Here is a 20,000-nt window from a genome sequence, read left to right on the forward strand (position 1 = left end):
GCACTTTAGTACGACAGTTTCTTGACATTGGGAAACAGCAGGAGGACGGACTGAAGTAATTAATACCTTGCTATTATCTTCCCAGAGAGTGCGTTCCGTATTCCAGAGGAAGAAGCATCCTTGCCAAAGATTCCAGCACAAAGCATTAGCTACGACGATGCTTGGCAGATACTGAGGTACAGTTTACACAGGCTTATCTTGCCCAAATAATAATTGCAAACTACAGCAAATTGGTTTAATCACTGTCAGTCAAGCAATTTGTGTAATTGGCTAATACTTAGAGCTATTACAAGACCAAACATTGACTGTTCTATTTTATTAATTAACAAACACTACAAATATACATGTATTAATATTTTTAGGAATGTTTGTCATTGGAAGAGATATGAACATTAGAATTCTCATTTCTTTACAAGTTTAAACATTGAAGAGGAGTATTTAATACACTTCAGTTTCCTAATATTAAAATTTTGTATGGAAAACTACTTTAAAACAAATTTTTAGAAATTAGGTTTTCATTTTATATAGTTGTATTAAAATGAAAAGCAGCCACAATCAGCAACGTTCTTGATTTTCGTCCAAAATCAACTGGAAAAACGCCGCCTGCTATTGGCCCGCTACTAACAATCAGGGGTAGGCCGCCACTGATCGCCTTATTTTGGCGCCAACTGTACAAGGATCAGGCTTGGGCCGCTCCTTACCAGGCGTTTCAACTCACATCTCTTCGCCAATTCCAGCCCCATATAGTCAACTGTCATTGAAGGGGGTTGGTATTCGGCTCTTTGGTCCAGGCTCTCGACTATTAATCAAGTGCTATTTAGATGCCTTAGGTCATTGTGCTCAGTAATCTCATTTACACAGTCAGTCATCCTAAAATAATTGACTATCCAATACTTACAATATTGGATAGTATTTGATCGAAAGTACCAGCATGTAGTGATGGACCACCAAACTGTTTACTTTTTATGTTTTGAATTAACCCAAACGACATTGTCTTAAATATAAAAATGAATCTAAAAACCTACCTTAACCTGCCCTAGCAATCCTAGGCTTAATACATGCTATCTTAGGTCTAATATAGTACATATGTGTTATAGTAGGCCTAGGAATGTTAAAGTTTGATGTTAGCTTAATTTTTTCTTGGACCCTATAAAATTAAAATTACGAAATGTAAAGGTTTTGGTGGTCTGACAATATATTGGTACTTTGAGTTACTATAAATAATCAAATTTTAGGAGGATGGGCTGTATCTACATTTGAAACTGTATGGAATCCTCCTCTCCCTCCACACTTTGTAGTGCATTCCATTTGTTCATTTGTATGGCATGGAAACTAATATTTTCTAATGTCTCTGTGGCTCATTTGAGTACTAAGTTTTCATGTGTGTTCGCTTGTTCGTGTTCTCATTTGCTAAATAATGTCATCCTCTTCTGTCTTCCAGGTTAGCAAGGTTTTATTCCTGTAGCATTTCCCTGTAACTCGTACCTATCAATTCTAGAAATAATCTGGTAGAGTACTTCTGAACTTTCTCAAACTTTGCCTTCTGTTTGACTAGATATGGATCCCCTCGCTGGAGCCACACATTCCAATATGGCATTCATATTTGTTTATTTATTTATTTTTATATACAATAGTTCTTACATTCTTGTAAAGCCACTAGCACGCATAGAGTTTCGGGCAGGCCCTTAATCCTATGTTCCCCAGAATATGACCAGCCGAATCGTTTAACCAACAGGTACCCATTTTACTGTTGGGTGAACAGAGGCTACAGTTAAGGATTGGCGCCCAGTAAATCCTCCCTGGCCAGGATACGAACCTAGGCCAAAGCGCTCGCGAAGCGCCGGGTGAGTGTTTTACCACTACGACTGCTAATATATGTTATATATAAGGAACACAAATTTCTGAAGATAGTTACGTTACCAATTGGGAAGATTGGTTACGTTACAGCAGAATATGCTGCAGATGACTACAGCATTTTGATGTGGTCTTCAAGAAATGTTTTGTGTGTGATATCAATTTCCAAATCTTTCGCTCTACCTGATTTGTGAAGGATTTCAGTTATTTGATACATTGTGTTTGGTCTCCTGATCCCTACACCTATTTTGCACTTATTTGAGCTAAACTTTTGGTAGCCATTTGTTGTCAAATTTTGTGTTTGTCCAGGTCATCTTGCTATCTTCCTCTGTCTTAATCTTCCTCATATAGCGTCCCACTAGTATAGTCAGGTTCGTTCTCGACACCCAATCAAGAATTCCGGGTTCGAATCCCAGACAGGACAGAAATGGTTGGGCGCATTTTCTATCATTTTTTTTAATTCCTATCAATGGGAATTTCCAATTCCTCTGTTTACCTAGCAGTGAGTAGGTACTCAGGAGTTAGTCAGCTTGTTGTGTGGTTGCATCCTGGGTGGGGTCAGTAATTCCACCTTGGAGAAAGGGGACTAGATATTAATTATTAAGTTACCCTTCATCTTGAGGTTATCTTGAGATGATTTCAGGGCTTTTTAGTGTCCCGCGGCCCGGTCCTCGACCAGGCCTCCACCCCCAGGAAGCAGCCCGTGACAGCTGACTAACTCCCAGGTACCTATTTACTGCTAGGTAACAGGGGCATTCAGGGTAAAAGAAACTTTGCCCATTTGCTTCTGCTTCGTGCGGGAATCGAACCCGCGCCACAGAATTACGAATCCTGCGCGCTATCCACCAGGCTACGAGGCCACCCCCATGGATTACGGATTCATGGATTACAACAGAAAAAAACTGTAGTGTACACATGCTTAGATTGCAATTTAGATTGTATTCAGACTTGGCAGACTTCCTGTCAATCGTGTTAGATGGCGAACAGGAAATATCTGAAAGTTAGCAGCAATTCCATGAACCTTTGCTTTCACGACTGCAATGCGTACGTCGCCAATGTACATGTGGCAGACGCTTCACGAAACTGTCTGAATTAGCAGAATAGAAAATACGAGAGCAACCGTACAGGGCCTGAGAGCAAGGTCGAGTTAGAGTCCTTGAGGGTCTCTTCTCAGACTAGCCTCACCTGGTCCTGCTCCACGTTGATCGTTGGAATCTCCTCAATGATTTAACACTTTAAGGGGCTCCTAGGGTCCTCATCACATTTATAGTTTAGTGAATTAGGCAACTCGGTGTTGAAGACACCTTGAGCTGAAGCTTGAGTAATTGATTGGCAGTATTCAAAGTGGTTCAACGGAAACACCGCATAAAGCTTAACAGTAGTTTATTTACTAACTTAACCACTAATACAAGGGTGCTTGATTTACTTTAGATTGGCGTCAGAAAGGCTATGGTTGCATTAGCGAGACTCTTGACGTCTGGCTAAACGACTCGGATCCACTCGTGGAGAAACACCTAACTTAACACAGTTGACAGCCAGTCATTAACACGGCAACCTAACTGCCGGTATGCAAAGGGATCACAAGAGTTCCAACCGGATACTCGGTAATGGTGATATGCAATAAACACAATGGCACTGTCAATGGGACAGGCAATAACATGCACAATAATATTATCACACAATACTAAATGTGTGGTGTATGTGAAGCTCACATTCACAGACGTGTGAAATGCCGTGATACCACACAGATAACACGCATACACCGTCGATTCACCTATAACCTGAGTCAGGTATGAGAAGGTGAGAACTGTGGTTGATGTTCAGATCAACACAGACAAGACAAGATCTTGTACTTACAGATGGGTTACCTCTCTTAATCACTCACTCACTCAGGCACATTTATGCAAGCACTCGTAGGTGGCCTGACAGCTGGTTTCCTCGTTCTTAAGTGAGACCATTGACGACAGGTTTTCCCACAAACCGCACTTGACACGGGGGCAGGAGGGCGTGCTGTATGCTTAACAGACAGACACACACACACACACACTTGGCACTGGCGGTGAGTAAGGGTGGTGACGTCACGTGGTACAGCGAGGGCGGCGGCGGGCGCCTCGAGGTACTGAGGTACAAGCTACACGCTCTGGACAGAGTGGTGGCGGCTGTGGTACCATGCAGGTACACTTGTGGTAAAGTCACACACAGGTTACTTAGGCGGCGGCACTGCCTTAGTTCACTCTAGGTCACTCACAACGATCTTTGTCACCAGGGGTTACCTGATACCAGCTGTTTCCTCTGGAGATTTGTCACTATAGGCTTCTGAACAATATATTCACAATCGTGATTCTGGGTGCGTGTGTGGTATATTGAAAAGACGCTGAGTTAACATGACGGTGAGAATGGACGGTTTCAGTCTATTGCCGATAGACAGAACAGAACACGTCCTCTGTGTAAGAGGTCCCTCACGAGAATACTTTTTCCTGAGGCTCAGAGTATCTTGTGGGCACACACAAGGGAGTTACAATTTGACCAATAGCATAGCAGCAAATGAGCGGGAACCAATCATAATGACCGTTCGATGATCAGTAGCAGGAGTGACGTCATAACACGTCACGACCACGTCATAGCTGTTATTCTCCATCGCGCTGGTTGAGGTTGACCTCAGGGTCACACTGTCGCTTCGCAGGCGTTCCCTCTCCTCTCTCACGCTCCGCACCAGCCAATGTACTCACTGACCCTTGGTGGCAGTATGCTTAACTCCCTGTATCTACTACCTGCCTGGACATACGGCGGCCTCTGTATTATGAAAGTGTTCCTGGTTAAGTGGGCATTCTGGAGATACCCAACATGCCAGGTCACTATCCAGGGTTAAGAGAGATAGGACCTTGTGCACAAGATCAGTGCACTGTGCACTGCAATAAGCCATTCCAGTCAGCTGTGGGAGAATCTTGAGAAACCATATTCTCACATTCACAAAGCAGTAATGAACCTGTACATTTTTTTCAATCCTTGGGCGCGTTATTAAGAATTATTAAACAATTAATGAGCTCCGAAGCACCAGGAGGCTGTTATAACAATAACAGCAGTTGATTGGGATGTTTTCATGCTTGTAAATTGTTTAATAAATGTAACCAAAACCGTCAAGATTGAAGAAAGATGTACAGGTTCGTAAGTGCTTGCAAACTGCTTCGTGAATCTGGCCCCTGGTCTTCACAGGCCTATAACCTTTTCAATATGTGTGCTTGCAGCCGTATGGGAGGTGCTGTTGCTCCAGCGAGCTGGCAGGGTAATCTGAACATTACTTACCACACTGGACCTGGCCTCGCACACCCAGGCTGAAAGTCAACGTGGATGTGAACAACAACAACACTCAAACTACCACTTACAATGGTGTGGGAGTCATCACAGGTCACGAAGAACCAGGTTAGTAGGGGTATGCGTCAATATAAATCGAACCAGGGATGTTGACATTAAGTATTGCTATAAATCTCAATATATATTATTAGAAGTTTGCATCCATGGCACAAAAACATTTCAATTTGTGTAGCTCCGTTTAAATACTTCGCTTTTAGACAGATACGTTATTCTCGGCAACTACCTGGATGCTTGGCTCTTCGGCGGCCTGGACCCCAACTCCGGCACGGCCGCCATGCTCGAACTGTCACGGGTCTTCGTCCATCTACGTAACGAAACGGGTGAGTGACATTCAACAGGATGTTATTCATTTGTGTTATTTGTAAAAGGTGTTGCGTTCTTGCTCTTCATCTGCCTTTTCACCCAGTAAACAAATGGTGGTTGCAAATGACAGAAAAGATGATTTTTTTTTTAATTGTGTAAAATGTGAAGACTGAAATCAATCCTATTTTCCAATTTCCAATCTTATGGTCACATGTTAGTGAAACACTTCTCAATAACGACCAGTAGTCAGCGCAACCGGTTAACGAACATTCTTGGTTCGATTCCCACATTAGAGAGAGATGTTTTTGGAAGTATCCTTCCAAGTAATTGCTCTGTTCACCTAGCAACAAATAAATGCTCATGATGCAGACAGCTGTTGTGGGTTGCATCCTAGGGAGCTTCTTGAGGTTATCTTGAGATGATTTCGGGGCTTAGCGTCCCCTCGGCCCAGTCCTCGACCAGGTCTCCTTTTTTGGATGCTCAGTCATTAGTCATGGGCAAGCATGGTGAATCTTTTTTTTTTTTGAGGGCGTGTTTTTGAATTGGCAATAATCCTAAAAAAGCCGCTGGGAGTGCCAGTGGTTATCTTGAGGTTATCTTGAGATGATTTCGGGGCTTTAGTGTCCCCGCGGCCCGGTCCTCGACCAGGCCTCCATCCCCAGGAAGCAGCCCGTGACAGCTGACTAACACCCAGGTACCTATTTTACTGCTAGGTAACAGGGGCATAGGGTGAAAGAAACTCTGCCCATTATTTCTCGCCGGCGCCTGGGATCGAACCCAGGACCACAGGATCACAAGTCCAGCGTGCTGTCCGCTCGGCCGACCGGTGGGGGTGAAAATGCTTGAAATAATTCTTAAAAAACTTTGTTTAGGTGACTAGTAAGTTTTTTATATTATTATTACAATTTTCTACCACAGATGTGGCCACACGTCTCGGTTTTGAACCGAGGGAGCCGGTCGGCCGAGCGGACAGCACGCTGGGCTTGTGATCCTGTGGTCCTGGGTTCGATCCCAGGCGCCGGCGAGAAACAATGGGCAGAGTTTCTTTCACCCTATGCCCCTGTTACCTAGCAGTAAAATAGTTACCTGGGTGTTAGTCAGCTGTCACGGGCTGCTTCCTGGGGGTGGAGGCCTGGTCGAGGACCGGGCCGCGGGGACACTAAAAAAGCCCCGAAATCATCTCAAGATAACCTCTCAAGATAACACCAGTAAGTTTGTATGTGTGCCAAGATAATACCCAGGTCTTAAGGCGGACCTCGGAGTCTTAACAAGCTGCTTGTGCTATACAGCGAGAAACAAGTTGATTTAGATACTCTTGATGAATACACTTGATACGGGATGGAAACTATATGAGGGGAAAGCACAAAGCCATTGCGACTATACAGCACTGGGAAGGGGTCAGGATAAGGATTTGGGATGGGACAGGGGAAAGGAATAGTGTTTAACTAATTGGACGGTCGGGGATTGAACGCTGACCTGCATGAAGTGAGACCGTCGCTGTACCGTCCAGACCAAGTGGTTGGGCATAAGCCATTCATCGCCAACCAAGAATCAGCACATCATCTGTGCTTCTAAAATGGCATGTCACAGGCTGAATGCTAGAAAAATATGTACTCTAACTACTATTTTATCACATCTTTTTATCCCTAGTTTACTTAGATCTTCTAGAGTAAAGAATCTTCTAGTTTAGTTTTAGTTGAATTTGTTTATTATGAACCATAAATTTTGTGATAAGATTCTTTCTTTCTCTTTCTTTTGTCTTTCTTCTTCCTCTCTTCACATTCAGTTCTAATGTGTCATCGGGTGTGTGAATAGTTGTGCTAACAGAGCTTGTATAATGGTCAGATATACACACAACCCAGCCCGTCCTCCTAAGGTTTCCCAACATCAAGAAACTGTCGTTCCAAAGTGCCCTTATCCTAACCTACCAGAGGACCCAAAACGGAAAACGGGACAGTGTGTCAATATCACAAGTCGCTACCATTTTCTAGTACGATATAGTTTTAGACCTTAGGTAATGTATACGATCGCAATGTGACGTTCTGTGTAAGAGGTTGTACCAGCATGGAGCAGGTGTAATGGGTACCAGCATGGAGCAGGTGTAATGGGTACCAGCCTTAAACCTCTCTTAGCTGGTTTTTAACTGGTCGTTATTTAACGGTTCTTTGGTTCACCGTTTATTCCTTACTGTAACCTCAGTCCAGTGATGCCTTGTAACCTTGGTGGTTCATCACCAAGGTCCCACAAAACAAGGATACTAAACCTATCACCAACAAACTCACTAAAGAGACCTTAAACTGCCACCACCTATCCTGAGAGTTTCTGTAATTACGGTAATTGACTTCGGAAAAGGAACAGTCAGTCGCAACATAAATCAAGAATGTGAATCCCCAATTATTGCCGTCCAAAACCACACAGATCTCAGCTGTCCTCAAAACCTGTGAGGCTGACCTTGGTTGCCAAACTAATTTGAAGATAATTAACAAAGCTAAACATATGCACTTGGTCACTTTAGGTGACTGGATTCTTATTCAAAATGATGTTAGTTACATAGGTACTTGAACCAGATCAATTATTAAATACAATATTGCATAATGACATGAATTTCTCTAATTTAAATGAATTATTAAACAAGGTGGTAGATAGCAATTTACCACTGCAGAGGCCTCAAGCGTCTACCAGGCAGGGTTGCCAGATTGGGCTACAAGTAGCGAATTGGGCTACTTTTGAGAGCCCCGCGCTCCCAAATTTTTAATTTCGCTACTTGCGACTTTTTGGGCTAGTTTAAAAGCAAGTTGGGCTACTTTCCGCTTTTAATATTAAGAAACTCAATGACGATTATTTATGTTTTAACAATATAATGTGTACAAATCACAGCCGCGTCCAACAGCCTGACTGACTAGATCACTTACCGCAGGAGGCTTGGTCAGAGACCGGCCCCTGGGGACATTGACCCTAGGAACCTTCGAAAGAAAAAATAACCGCAAGGCAAGGTAATCCTCCCCAGGGGCTAGAGATTTCCCAACTTAATTGTCATTAATACGTCATCCCAAAAGCTACACCTGGTTAAACAGATCTTCATTAAGGTGAGAAAGTTATCTAGAAATTTTCAGATTGATAAATGATGAGAAAGATCCCTTACGGTTAATACCTTAGTCAGGAAGACGATGGTTGGCAGGAAGCGGTAGTGTAAAGCAGCTGTTAGAACAGTGGGATTCTCTAACAACTCATTACCAAATAGCTTTTTTCCTCTTGTGATAAATATGTTGCAAGGCAACTGTTTTCAATGTACTCTGATCCCTCCAATAAGCCATATTTTACATGTCTCAAACCAATCCTAAATGATTTTGAAAGGATGAACTGACTTTATCAAAAAGATGAAGCAGATCAGTGTAGCCTTCACACTGTCTTAGAAAACTTCACTCTTGGAATACTCAGAAGAATCGTGCATCCTCATCATGCAAAGCTTCATGTTAATTTGGAAATCAATTCTGTATATCTGCCCCCTGGAGAAAGTTGACTTTGGTTACGAATTTTCAACACTTCGGGCCACAAACAGACAAAACAATTTTTAACCCAGGAAAAGTTTCAAAATATTCAAGAAAAATGCGATAATTTTTTTAGTGAAAACTTGCAAATAGCTTCTTTCCCGTATTCTAAGTAATGTTGAAACTTTAAAAAAGGTGAAAAATCTGTCACCTATCATATGCCTTAGCCACACATGGCCACCATTCTCAGAACTTCCATTAGTATTAGCTGACCAATCTAAGCTTAGTGAAATTAAAAGTCAGTGGCGCCTTCCGTTAACTATTGACTGATACAACATTTGTGAGGGACAAATTCCTACATCTGAATCGTCATTTTAGACCAAGACAATAACTGTCAAGAACGCTGCTGGCGATCCCATACTGATTGACCTCGCTGAGTTTGCATTGGAACGGATATTTTCGAGAGGAACGTCTGTGAAAACTAAACTGAGAAATCGAATGGGACTTAAGCTTTTGACATCAATCTTGACAATCAAAACATATCTTGAAGAAAATGTAACTTGTTGCTCGTCATTTGAACCACTCATGTCAATGCTTAAATATGAGTCTGCAATATACAAGAACGAGGTTGTGGATTCAGATTAAGATCTTGATAATCTTCAACTGTAAAGATGTGGAAGGACTCCACACCCATTAGGCTTCATACAGTAAATATTGATAAGTTATCATATTATCATATTGGTTAAATATATATATGCATAGATAGTATTAATAAAACAATTAAAATCGTTTAATGTACTCTATATATCAAATTAGATTACTTTGAAACCCGTATCAGTCACTAAACAAAAAAATTGGGCTACTCTTATTACATATTCGCTACTTTTAGACCGTCAGCTCGCTACTTTTAGCAATTTGGATCTGGCAACCCTGCTACCAGGACAAACTAGTTCTCATGCTGACTGAATCATATGCCTATATACAAGTAAGATTGGTTAACTTTTACTCAAAATTATGTAATTACATAGGTCACTTAGCAAGGTTGATTATTAAATACAGTACTGTATTGAGTTGTAACAGGGATTTATCTAATTTAATGAATTACTCAGAGGAAGGATGTGACAATCTTGCATGGATTACTACCCCGCTAATCCCTAGGGATTAACCCTTCCCAGCTTTCCAGGTAGAAACTACACTGACTGCAGAAACTAGATTACCCATGATACAATACAATACATTCAATGCAAGATATACAAGCTTCTGTATAAGTAGCTAAACTGTTACACAGGGAAGATGAGCCCTACAATAATGACTGATGACCTGACAGGTTGGCGACCCAGACGGTCCCTGGTGTTCTGCGGATGGGGCGCCGAGGAGTACACAACGGTGGGCTCAACGGAGTGGACACAACAGTTCGCTAAACAGCTGTCTGACAGAGCTGTGGCTTACCTCAATGTTGACATGGCACTGGAAGGTGAGTCTCATAGCATCAAGCACTTTAACAGATCTCTCTCTCTTTGACCCCCGACACACACTCACACAGTCTCATAGCATCAAGCACTTTAACAGATCTCTCTCTCTTTGACCCCCCCCCCCACTCACACAGTCTCATAGCATCAAGCACTTTAACAGATCTCTCTCTCTCTTTGCCCCCCCCCCGACACACACACACACAGTCTCATAGCATCAAGCACTTTAACAGATCTCTCTCTCTCTTTGCCCACCCCCCCAACACACACACAGTCTCATAGCATCAAGCACTTTAACAGATCTCTCTCTCTTTACCCCCCCCCCCCCCACACACATATGTACTTCTCTCACTTATATATAAATATATCTCACGATATATTAATCTATCGTGAGATATATCTGATATATTATATCATATATATAATATGGGACCCTGATATAATCTAACATGTATCAATACACTCTGGCTTCCTGTCCTCCGACATAATGAATTATTATTATTATTATTAATATTATTATTTAGAAAATCCATAGGAGCCGTGATGCGGGTTCGAACCTGGGTGCTGAGTATTCCCATGCACACGCTCCAGACAATCTCTGATTATTATTATTATTATTATTATTATTAATATATAAACACTCAATTTCCAGGTAACTACACACTGCGCACGATGTCCTCACCTCTTCTCACTGACGCAGTGTTCGAGAGTGCAAAAAAGGTGATGTTTTATTCGCTTTTATTGATTCTCGTTATATGCACATATTTAGTATGTGCATATTATTATCATACACGTACACTATTGTTCTCAATATATGCATATAATCAGCATGCATGAGTAATGATGTATGCTTGAATTCAATTTAATTGGTGATTTCAGGTAATTTAAATTACCTGATTCAAATTCAATTTAATTTCAGGTAAATGTTTATGCTATACATTCACCGCCGAGTAGTGTATATGCAGTTCTCGATGTGTATATATATACAGAGAGTTTACATCATTCTTGCCCAGCAAACACACAATGTAACGGTCCCTATGTTTCCCTAGTTACGTCTTGTAATAAAGTTGTTACATCTTGTTATAACATTTTTTATGACATATTAGAAAGTTGTTACAACTTACTAGGTGTTAAAATTTGTTTTAATGTTGTAGCAACGTTGTAGTTTCGTCATGTGTTAAGTGGGCGGGCTCAGGACTCGACTAATACTTGCTAGATGACCAGTTTCACATTCTATATGAGACTGATGAGACTCTTGTATGGAATAGGCCTTAAACCCAACACCGAACCAAGCTGTTGGTATTGTTGTAATTATTCAGTGAACAGCAGCTTGTGTTCCCCTTTATGCCTATTACTACACAGTTTTATACAATTACAATTAATACAGGATACTACAGCGCTTTATAAATGGTTGATTACGTGCGCATACTTGGCTCTTAATTATTTTCAAACATATTTGAAGTGGTAGACAGATAAATATTACGATCTCATATTTACCTGAATTTACCTTAAGGCCACTAACACTTCGACGAGGTTTCGACGAGGACAGGAAGCCGGTGTCATGTCAGTCCCCTCCACTTTATGGACTCCTGGAGCGTCCATATGGACTCCTGGAGCGTGCATATGGACTCTTGGAGCGTCCATATGAACGCCTGGAGCGTCCATACCGAGTCCTGGAGCGTCCATACAGACTCCTGGAGCGACCATTACGGACTCCTGGAGTGTCCATAGGTATGCCTGGAGCGTCCAGACGGACTCTTAGAGTGTCCATACAGATTCCTGGAGCGACCATTACGGACTCCTGGAGCGTCCATAGGTACGCCTGGAGCGTCCAGACGGACTCCTGGAGCGTCCTTACGGACTCAGGTGGCAGCAGCAGCATCTGAGGAAGTCAACATTGCCGACAAACTATGGAGATGAGACTGCAATTTTTACAATTCTTATTACATAGCTTTTAACCTCTCCGAAGATAAAATAAATCGTGAGTATGTGTATATGCATATATGAATGTATATATGTATATATATATACATATATATATATATATATATATATATATATATATATATATATATATATATGTATATATATATACATATATGTCGTACCTAGTAGCCAGAACGCACTTCTCAGCCTACTATGCAAGGCCCGATTTGCCTAATAAGCCAAGTTTTCCTGAATTAATATATTTCCTCTAATTTTTTTCTTATGAAATGATAAAGCTACCCATTTCATTATGTATGAAATGCTACTAGGAACGCTACTAGGCTATATATATATATATATATATATATATATATATATATATATATATATATATATATATATATATATATATATATATATATATATACATATGTCGTACCTAGTAGCCAGAACGCACTTCTCAGCCTACTATGCAAGGCCCGATTTGCCTAATAAGCCAAGTTTTACTGAATTAATATATTTTCTCTAATTTTTTTCTTATGAAATGATAAAGCTACCCATTTCATTATGTATGAGATCATTTTTTTTATTGGAGGTAAAATTAATGTAGATATATGACCGAACCTAACCAACCCTACCTAACCTAACCTAACCTATCTTTATAGGTTAGGTTAGGTTAGGTAGCCGAAAAAGTTAGGTTAGGTTAGGGTAGGTAGGTTAGGTAGTCGAAAAACAATTAATTCATGAAAACTTGGCTTACTAGGCAAATTTGGCCTTGCATAGTAGGCTGAGAAGTGAGTTCTGGCTACTAGGTACGACATATATATATAATATATATATATATATATATATATATATATATATATATATAATAGAAAAAGCCCTTAACCTCTCTCTCGATGACCTACAGTGGAAACAAGCCTCTCTTCCCGTAAGACTTGGGGGCCTCGGAGTTCGAACAGCAACGCAAATCGCTGTTCCAGCCTTCCTGTCCTTCTTATCAGCATCCGACGACCTTGTGAAGGAAATTCTACCTGCCCACTTACATCAGCTGGCAGGTGTACATGATCCCAATTTCACACGCTGTGCCACAGAGTGGGCCTCTCGTGCAGGCCAATCACCTCAACCACCATCCCCAAAAGCCCACAGGCAATCCAGCTGGGATGGCCCCATTGTAGACCAAGTTGCTGCAGAGTGCCTGGGTGCTGCAACAACACAACACGACATTGCTCGCCTCACAGCAGTAGCAGCACCACATGCAGGGGATTTCCTGTTAGCAACCCCAATGTCGGCAACTGGCACGCGTCTCACACCACACGCCCTCCGAATTGCTGTGGCCCTCCGCCTTGCTGCCCCAATCCACACCAGATATAGGTGTATTTGCGGCGAGGTGGTGGCTGACAGGTACGGTCACCATGGCCTACTCTGCCAAAGCACAGGGGGATGGCACTCGAGGCACAGTGAAGTTAACGACATCATCAAGAGGAGCCTCACCACAGCTGGATGCCCAGCTGAAAGAGAGCCTTGTTACCTAACGCCCCGTAACTCTGATGCTCTTATTGGTCGCCCGGATGGTATCACAGTGAACCCCTGGAAGAATGGCAAGCAGTTGGTATGGGACTACACGTGCGTATCAACCCTGGCTAACACCTACATTAACCTCAGTGTTGCACAACCAGGTGGCGCTGCCACCCACAGGGAAGCAGCCAAATCCCGTAAGTATAGAGAACTGGATCACCACTACAATTTTGTCCCCATTGCTTCTGAGACACTCGGCGCCTGGGGTAAAAGTGCTACTAGTTTTTTGAAGGAACTGGGTTCTAGGCTCATTGAAACAACAAGGGACCCGAGAGCTGCAAGCTTTCTTTTCCAGCGCCTCAGTGTGGCGATACAGAGGGGAAATGCGCACTGCATCCAGGGTTCCTGCCCGCCATCTGAGGAGCTGGAGGAACTCGACAACCTATGACAACCATCTTTGTAACCCATATGTAACTCCTTTTTTGTAACAAAGTTCAAATAAAGTAAATATATATGTGTACATACAAAAGAATGGGGTGGTAGGAGAAGATAATATTAGTGTTCAGTGAGAAACCACAAGGTCTCCTCTGAATACTTTTTATTTTCTTCTCCGAGGCTATGGGTCCCCACATTGGCACCAGAGGTGGTACCCTCACAAACTTAAAATATATATATATATATATATATATATATATATATATATATTATATATAGTATATATATATATATATATATATATATATATATATATATATATATATATATTATATATATTATATATATAATATATATATATATCTATATATATATTTATTGTGGAAAAAAACAGAGTGAAATGGGGAACAAAGAAAGTTTATTTTTCTCCTTAAGTATGATAAGTGTTTTCTAGAGTGTCAGTAGCACGCGCTCATATCTACAAAATTATAGGGGGTGGTAGGAGAAGATAATATGTCAGTGTACTCGGGTGCTCCGCAAAACTCCCCCCGGATGCTGCATATTTTCTTCTTCGTGGTCGAGGGTGCCTACAAACGCGGCCAAAGGTTGTACCCATATATTTATTTGTCCCCTTTATTTCAGATCCCTAACCCAGATCCGGCCGAAGTTGTGGTCGGCAGGAAGAGTGTATACACACCTGGGCAGCTAGGAGACCAGACCCCCTCCAGCCTGACACCCCACTTTTGCAGGCTATTGGGTTAGGCAGCGACTACACGGGTTTCCAACACAATCTGGGAATACCCAGCCTGGATATTTGTTACACCCATGACAATGTAGGTGCTACGGGCAAGATGTTTTTAGGATTTTCTTGAATATCCTTTAATTTTCTTTTGTTAGCTGATTCCTGGCCCTGCATTTGTGTTCTCTGCATTGTTCGCATTTGTGTTCCTCACTTGTGCCCCATAAAATGAAATGATTTGATAAAATTCTATGCTCAAGATTACCATCAGAGTGCCGGTGGGCTGATGGGCAAATAGCCTCGGCTTCATCAGCTTTTGTCCGGTCATGATGGTCGATTAGATAAGGTGTCCTGTACACACCAGTTGCATTGCTCCTGGAAGTATGGGTTCGAGTCACTTCTAGGGTTTTAGTTTTCAGTTGCATATAGTCCTGGGACCATTCTGGCTTGTTCGCATTTGTGTTCCTCATGTGTGCCTCAAAAAATGAGGTGATTTGATAAAATACTATGCCTAAGATTACCATCAGAGTGCCGGCAGGCTGATGGGCAAATAGCCTTGGCTTCATCAGCTTTTGTCCAGTCGTGATGGTCGTGTAGATAAGGTGTCCTGTGCACACCAGTTGCATTGTTCCTGGCAGTATGGGTTAAAGTCACTTCTGGGATGTGAGTTTTCAGTTATATGTCGTACCTAGTAGCCAGAACACACTTCTCTGCCTACTATGAAAGGCCGATTTGCCTAATAGGCCAAGTTTTCCTGAATTAATATATATATTCTCAAAAAATTTTTCTTATGAAATGATAAAGCTACCCATTTCATTATGTATGAGGTCAATTTTTTTTATTGGAGTTAAAATTAACGTAGATATGTGACCGAACCTAACCAACCCTACCTAACCTAACCTAACCTATCTTTATAGGTTAGGTTAGGTTAGGTAGCCGAAAAAGTTAGGTTAGGTAGGTAGGTTAGGTAGTCGAAAAGCAATTAATTCATGAAAACTTGGCTTATTAGGCAAATCGGGCCTTGCATAGTAGGCTGAAAAGTGCGTTCTGGCAACTAGGTACGACATATATATATATATATATATATATATATATATATATATATATATATATATATATATATATATATATATATATATATATATATATGTCGTACCTAGTAGCCAGAACGCACTTCTCAGCCTACTATGCAAGGCCCGATTTGCCTAATAAGCCAAGTTTTCATGAATTAATGTTTTTTCGACTACCTAACCAACCTAACCTACCTTTTTTCGGCTACCTAACCGAACCTAACCTATAGAGATAGGTTAGGTTAGGTTAGGTAGGGTTGGTTAGGTTCGGTCATATATCTACGTTAATTTTAACTCCAATAAAAAAAATTGACCTCATACATAATGCAATGGGTAGCTTTATCATTGCATAAGAAAAAATAGAGAAAATATATTAATTCAGGAAAACTTGGCTTATTAGCTAATCGGGCCTTGCATAGTAGGCTGAGAAGTGCGTTCTGGCTACTAGGTACGACATATATATATATATATATATATATATATATATATATATATATATATATATATATATATATATATATATATATATATATATATATATATATATATATATATTAAATATGACCGAAAAAGTAAGATTAATAATTCTAACACGAATTTTCTCAATCTTTCGTACATTTCTTTTCACTGTTGGAGGTAAATCAAAAATCAATTCTCCAAAATTCATTTTTATTTCTAGTCTGACGCGACACGAGCGCGTTTCGTAAAACTTATTACATTTTCAAAGACTTTAGTTCACAAATACACAACTGAAGTCAACTGTGAACTAAAGTCTTTAAAAATGTAATAAGTTTTACGAAACGCGCTCGTGTCGCGTCAGACTAGAAATAAAAATGAATTTTGGAGAATTGATTTTTGATTTACCTCCAACAGTGAAAAGAAATGTACGAAAGATTGAGAAAATTCGTGTTAGAATTATTAATCTTACTTTTTCGGTCATATTTAATAATATATATATATATATATAAATATATATATATATATATATATATATATATATATATATATATATATATATATATATATATGTCGTACCTAGTAGCCAGAACGCACTTCTCAGCCTACTATGCAAGGCCCGAATTGCCTAATAAGCCAAGTTTTCCTGAATTAATATATTTTCTCTAATATTTTTCATATGAAATGATAAAGCTACCCATTTCATTATATATGAGGTCATTTTTTTTTATTTGAATTAAAATTAAGATATATGACCGAACCTAACCAACCCTACCTAACCTAACCTAACCTATCTTTATAGGTTAGGTTAGGTTAGGTAGCAGAAAAAGTTAGGTTAGGTTAGGTTAGGTAGATTAGGTAGTCGAAAAACAATTAATTCATGAAAACGTGGCTTATTAGGCAAATCGGGCCTTGCATAGTAGGCTGAGAAGTGTGTTCTGGCTACTAGGTACGACATATATATATATATATATATATATATATATATTATATATATATATATATATATATATGTATATATATATATGTCGTACCTAGTAGCCAGAACTCACTTCTCAGCCTACTATTCAAGGCCCGATTTGCCTAATAAGCCAAGTTTTCCTGAATTAATATATTTACTATAATTTTTTTCTTATGAAATGATAAAGCAACCCTTTTCTCTATGTATGAGGTCAATTTTTTTTTATTGGAGTTAAAATTAACGTAGATATATGACCGAACCTAACCAACCCTACCTAACCTAACCTAACCTATATTTATAGGTAAGGTTAGGTTAGGTAGCCAAAAAAAGCTAGGTTAGGTTAGGTTAGGTAGGTTCGTTAGACAAAAAAATTAATTCATGAAAACTTGGCTTATTAGGCAAATCGGGCCTTGAATAGTAGGCCGATAAGTGCGTTCTGGCTATTAGGTACGACATATATATATATATATATATATATATATATATATATATATATATATATATATATATATATATATGTCGTACCTAATAGCCAGAACGCATTTCTCAGCCAACTATGCATGGCCCAATTTGCCTAATAAGCCAAGTTTTCATGAATTAATGATTTTTCGACTACCTAACCTACCTAACCTAACCTAACTTAACTTTTTCTGCTACCTAACCTAACCTAACCGATAGAGATAGGTTAGGTTAGGTTAGGTAGGGTTGGTTAGGTTCGGTCATATATCTACGTTAATTTTAACTCCAATACAAAAAAATTGACCTCATACATAATGAAATGGGTAGCTTTATCATTTCATAAGAAAAAAATTAGGAAAAATATATTAATTCAGGAAAACTTGGCTTATTAGGCAAATCGGGCCTTGCATAGTAGGCTGAGAAGTGCGTTCTGGCTATTAGGTACGACATATATATATATATATATATATAATATATATATATATATATAATATATATATATATATATATATATATATATATATATGTCGTACCTAGTAGCCAGAACGCACTTCTCAGCCTACAATGCAAGGCCCGATTTGCCTAATAAGCCAAGTTTTCATGAATTAATGTTTTTTCGACTACCTAACCTACCTAACCTAACCTAACCTAACTTTTTCGGCTACCTAACCTAACCTAACCTATAAAGATAGGTTAGGTTAGGTTAGGTAGGGTTGGTTAGGTTCCGTCATATTTCTACGTTAATTTTAACTCCAATAAAAAAAATTGACCTAATACATAATGAAATTGGTAGCTTTATCATTTCATAAGAAAAAAATTAGAGAAAATATATTAATTCAGGAAAACTTGGCTTATTAGGCAAATCGGGCCTTGCATAGTAGGCCAAAAAGTGCGTTCTGTCTACTAGGTACGACATATATATATATATATATATGTCGTACCTAGTAGCCAGAACTCACTTCTCAGCCTACTATTCAAGGCCCGATTTGCCTAATAAGCCAAGTTTTCCTGAATTAATATATTTACTATAATTTTTTTCTTATGAAATGATAAAGCAACCCTTTTCTCTATGTATGAGGTCAATTTTTTTTTATTGGAGTTAAAATTAACGTAGATATATGACCGAACCTAACCAACCCTACCTAACCTAACCTAACCTATATTTATAGGTAAGGTTAGGTTAGGTAGCCAAAAAAAGCTAGGTTAGGTTAGGTTAGGTAGGTTAGGTAGACGAAAAAACATTAATTCATGAAAACTTGGCTTATTAGGCAAATCGGGCCTTGAATAGTAGGCTGAGAAGTGCGTTCTGGCTATTAGGTACGACATATATATATATATATATATATATATATATATATATATATATATATGTCGTACCTAGTAGCCAGAACGCACTTCTCAGCCTACTATGCAAAGCCCAATTTGCCTAATAAGCCAACTTTTCATGAATTAATTGTTTTTCGACTACCTAACCTACCTAACCTAACCTAACCTAACTTTTCGGCTACCTAACCTAACCTAACCTATAAAGATAGGTTAGGTTAGGTTAGGTAGGGTTGGTTAGGTTTGGTCATATATCTACGTTAATTTTAACTCCAATAAAAAAAAATGACCTCATACATAATGAAATGGGTAGCTTTATCATTTCATAAGAAAAAAATTAGAGAAAATATATTAATTCAGGAAAACTTGGCTTATTAGGCAAATCGGGCCTTGCATAGTAGGCTGAGAAGTGCGTTCTGGCTATTAGGTACGACATATATATATATATATATATATATATATATATATATATGTTGTACCTAGTAGCCAGAACGTCGTAATCTTCCTACTATGCAAGGCCCGATTTGCCTAATAAGCCAAGTTTTCCTGAATTAATATACTTTTTCTAATTTTTTTCTTATGAAATAATAAAGCAACCCATTTCATTATGTATGAGGTCTATTTTTT

General features: G+C 39.5%; 1 pseudogene; it reads left to right on the plus strand.

The window, feature by feature from the left end:
• LOC138353941 (N-acetylated-alpha-linked acidic dipeptidase 2-like) overlaps positions 1-20,000 on the plus strand; it is a 63,834-nt pseudogene that overhangs the window by 20,156 nt on the left and 23,678 nt on the right.

Source organism: Procambarus clarkii, chromosome 60 (assembly GCF_040958095.1).
Source record: "Procambarus clarkii isolate CNS0578487 chromosome 60, FALCON_Pclarkii_2.0, whole genome shotgun sequence".
Taxonomy (NCBI): domain Eukaryota; kingdom Metazoa; phylum Arthropoda; class Malacostraca; order Decapoda; family Cambaridae; genus Procambarus; species Procambarus clarkii.